Source organism: Giraffa tippelskirchi, chromosome 9 (genome assembly GCF_054371585.1).
Source record: "Giraffa tippelskirchi isolate mGirTip1 chromosome 9, T2T-mGirTip1v1.2.pri, whole genome shotgun sequence".
NCBI lineage: Eukaryota > Metazoa > Chordata > Mammalia > Artiodactyla > Giraffidae > Giraffa > Giraffa tippelskirchi.
In genome coordinates this window covers 126189216-126194169 of record NC_137283.1, presented here as the reverse complement: position 1 = coordinate 126194169, position 4954 = coordinate 126189216, and positions in this window count along the sequence as shown.

The window sequence follows — 4954 nt, the reverse complement described above, 5'->3', positions numbered from 1 at the left end:
AGGACTGATGCTGAAGCTGAAACTCCAATACTTTGGCCACCTGATGCGAAGAGCTGACTCACTGGAAAAGACTCTGATGCTGGGAAAGATTGAGGGCAGGAGGAGAAGGGGACGACAGAGGATGAGATGGTTGGATGGCATCACCGACTCAATGGACATGGGTTTGGGTGGACTCTGGGAGTTGGTGATGGGCAGGGAGGCCTGGCGTGCTGCGATTCATGGGGTCACAAAGAGTCAGACACAACTGAGCGACTGAACATTCCATCATATAGATACAACATGTCTTGTTTATTCATTCATCAGTTGATGGACATTTGAGTTTCCAGTTTGGGGCTATTGACAATAATACTATGAGGACTTCCCTGTCAGTCCAGTGGTAAAGACTTCACCTTTCAATGCAGGGGATGAGCATTTGATCCCTCATCAAGCAGTTAGGATCCCACATGCCTCTTTGCCAAAAAACCAAAACATAAAGCAGGAGCAATATTGTAACAAATTCAATAACGACTTTAAAAATGGTCTACAAAAAAAAAAATTATAAAACATTTTTTGAACATTCAAAAGCTATGAACATTCATGTACAAGTTGTGTGTATGTATTTGTCTTGGACATATACCTGGGTGTATTGCCGGGTCATATAACTCCATGTTCAAATTTTGCGGAACTGCTAAGTGGTTTTTCAAAGTGGCTGCACCATTTTACATTCCCACCAGCAGCACACCCTCTAGCCATCATAGTGGGTGTGAAGTGATGTCTCACTGTAGTTTTGACGTCCATGTCCCTAATGTCTAATTAATGATTCAAGTATCTTCTTTGTGCAAATGGCTATTCAAATCCTTTGCCACTTTTTAACCAGGTACTTATTTTTGAGTTATGAGTTCTTTAGATATTCTTGATACAAGTCTCTTATCAGACATATGATCTACATTTATTTTCTCCCATTTTGTGTTTTCACTTTATTAATGTTCTTTCAAACACAAAAGGTTTTGTATTCTGATGGAATATAACTTATCTACTTTTCCTTTGGTTGCTTATGCTTTTGATCTTCTAGCTAGCAAACCACTGCCTAACCCATGGTCAGGAAGATTTACATTTTCTTCTAAGTTTTTGCTCTTACTTTAAGGTCTTAAGATTCATTTTGAATTAATTTTGCATGTGGTGTGAAGCAGTGGATATATAACTTTAACATTTTTTTATTTCTCAGGACCAAGGATTGTCTCCAGTGGCTCAAGAGGGATGTGGAAAGCCCCCAATAATTTATATGCTGCCAAATTAGGCCAGAGTTAGGTGGGACTCTGGTCACACAGTCTTGTGTCCTACATTAAGGGTTCAGGCCTATTTTAAGGGCAATGCTACATGGGCCCTGAGCTTTTCTATTAAAATGGTACAAGAAATAGTTCAGTATTATGCATATTCCTGGAATAATTAAATTTATAGTGATTATAAAGCTAGGCACATTAACACAACTCAAAAGACATACAAGTCCAAGTAGAGCATTAGAGAAGTTTCCAGCTGCAGTGTGCAGCAAGAATGGAAACTTGTACTACTATTAATATATATGAAATAGATATCAAGAACCTAGTGTATAGCACAGGGAACTCTACACAACACTCTGTAATAACTTACATGGGAAACAAATCTAAAAGAGTGGATATATGTATATGTACAACTGATTCACTTTGCTGTACAGTAGAAAGTAGTACACATTGTAAATCGATTATATTCCAATAAAAATTAATCCAAAAAAACAGAAACTTAAGAGATTACTGTGCTAGTTTAGAGACGATATGGCTCATTAGGGTAGTGGTGGTGAGCAGGAAAAATGGAAAAAGGCAAGAGAACATTTAAGGAGGTAGAATGGACAGAACACCAAATGACACAAAGAATTCAAAATCAGGTACAAATAGTCACTGGTTTTATTCAGCAGCTCAAACTAGTTCTGAGGCATTTAAAGAGACGTTCCAAACAGCTCTGGAGCAATTATAGCCTCCCACAAAGGCTGTAAGAATACATTTCTTTTTTTCAGTGAGCCGCACAGCTTCTGGGATCCGAGTTCCTCGACCAAGGATTGAACCTGGGCTGTCAGCAGTGAAAGCACACAGTCCTAACCACTGGACCGCCAGGAGATTCCCAAAGTACACATTTAGGTACACATTATTTGTTTAAAGTTAGGTTCATTAAATGCGTTCACCTTTCATATACTTCTTTGTAAGTAATAAAACAATATAGGCTTTTTAGTACTTCAGCCTATATTTCTGCACAACTAAGCCCAATTGTGTGAGGTTTGCTTGTTTCTTGATTCGGCTCTATAAAAATGGGAGGACTCACGGTACCAGGAAGTTTATTCATAGCCAGAAAATAACAAAAAGATTTCTTATTCTCCTAAAATAGGAAATTTTATGTTTTCATAGTCAAAATAATACACAGTTTGAAAGGATTTTGTTTTTTAAAAAGTAGTTGAGAATTTTGATGAAATTCATTTATTTCAGTAGAATTAAACTATAAGCAGCATGAAAATGTAAAGTGCTACATAAAAGCCCACAATACATAAAATTTAAAAGGTTTCATTCATTTAAACAGTTACAGGCAAAACAGACATGTTTTTTTCAAGCAAGCATGCTATTTTAACTTCCCTTGTATGTGCTGTGTTGGTCAAAAAAAGTCACAAGTTACCTAAACCTGAGGATTTGGGAAAGGAGTCCTAAGCCTTTATCTACCAGATCACATATTTTTTCCTGCCCTTATGCTATAAATGAGGGATTACAGTGGGGCTTTAAAAATAATGGTTTTCTGAAGAGGCCCTTTATCGGGGTGTTAAGAATGGCTCCAAAGAGCAATTTTGTTCATTAACTTCACGATGGGGGTCAGATCGACAACTTAAGGATTTTTAAGTAGCAATGTGAGCTGAAAGGGAAGAAGCGAAAGATATGCCACTTTCAGATATGTGTATCAGGTGCTAAAAACAAAACAAAACAAAGGAGAAGCTGGCCTGGCAGTTGATGAGTGAGGGATGCGAGGCCAACTCAGGTAGAGGAGGAACTGTATGATGTGCCTTCTTCTTAATCAGTTTTAAGTCTACATACACCCCATGAAAACATGCAATGATATCGCATAGATTGAGGCTGGCTCAGAGGGAAAGCAGGGGAGATTGTTCCTAGCACACGATTCATCTCAGCAGAGACTGAGAGATGGGGATGTTCTTAGGCGGTAACATGACCTGGTGCTGTCCAGATGAGTCAGTGACCTCTTGCTAGGAGACCACTGAACCAACATCCCTAATATCTTACATTCCAAACCAAGACTTCAGAATGTATTTTTTCAGGGCAATAAAGTTGTAAGATACTAACTTATAATTTTTATGACATAGGAGGTCTTCATAAAGTCCTTAGGCTTTTTAGACTTTACCAACTTCAGCTGTAGACAGAAAAGTAACAATCTATAAAGACTTTAAAAATGCTAATTTATTAAAATTTAAGAAAACTGTGCATTATATCATAGTATACAATATGTTCTTATTTTAGATACAGACATAAACTGGGCTATCAAATGAAAACAAATTGTGTCTAACAGTTCATAGAACCAAAGCCCTATGAGAGCAGGAATAAAAATTAAATTGGCCTTTAAAATCATTTTATAAATTGTTTCTATATTGCCCATAATAAACCACATAAGGACTTTATAAATACCACTCTCCAAAGTACTCAAGATACATTATGGACTAACTTTTGTTGTCTTGCCTAGAACCTAAACACAATTTACAACACTGAGTTGTAAAAAAAATTAACTTACAAATGCACTTTTAGAGCATAACCTATTTGAAAGTTGGGGAGTGCCTGTATTTAAAAATTAAATCTTCATTAGCAACACTCTCGAGAGTGCCCTCAATGCTGCTACTGAACATGCTGAAGGCAATATTTTCCTGTGATTATATGTTCTCACCAGGCATTATTTACAATGATAGTTTAAATTATCTACTAGAGTCTGTGGAGCTAGCTAGCACTAAGTTATATATTGATTTTTGCACTGAAAATTATCTCTTGGGCTTTGATTAGGTGGGCAATTCTAAATAGAGGTTTTTCTAATTTCTATCACTGTTACACGGGCCCTGAGCTTTTCTATTAAAATGGTACATGAAATAGTTCAATATTATGCATATTCTTAAAATAATTAAATTTATAGTGATTATAAAGCTAGGCATATAATACAACTCAAAAGACATACAAGTCCAAGTAGAGCAAACATTCAAATCTTAAGATGCTCCCATTTAACTTTTGGAAGAAAATAAAGCAATTTCCTGGCTTGGACCCTTCCTTCCTTAAATCAAAGATCTATGGAGGATTGTTTTCCTTCTTTTTAAAAAAAATCTTGTGTGTGAACTGAAGGGGATAACAGCATATCAAAGTGGTTACAGAGTATTATTTCCTCTTCAAATAACATCCAGTAATAAAGATGTAATCTCATTTCCTCAGAAATGTTTGACCAAAATAGTTACTTTCACCAAAGAATGTTTAGGACATACAGTCAGTCATAGAATGGGCAATCCCAGTATCTCTCACATGAATACGTTTTAAGCAAGCTATTTGAGGAGTTTTATTTTCCCTTTTCAACTCTTATCCCTATATCATTCTACATAAGTAGAAACAGAGTACTCAATAAATGGTATTGAGTAACTAGTAATACTCACTGGAACTTAAATACCATCTTTTATCCAAAAATTGCAAAGGGTTATACAGAAGAGTATCACAAATTTACATAAAGAAAAGCTGAGGCGTGAAAAACAACAAATAAGTTATTTCCCTGTAGAGCAGGTTGGATAGAGAGACAAGGGACTTTGACTTCCAGTCCCTTAAACTAAGCAGGACACTGAATGTCTATAGATATATTTATACTGAATTTATAAGGATCAAAAAAGGAATGAAGGGTAAATATAAAATAATTATTTTGTAAACAATTC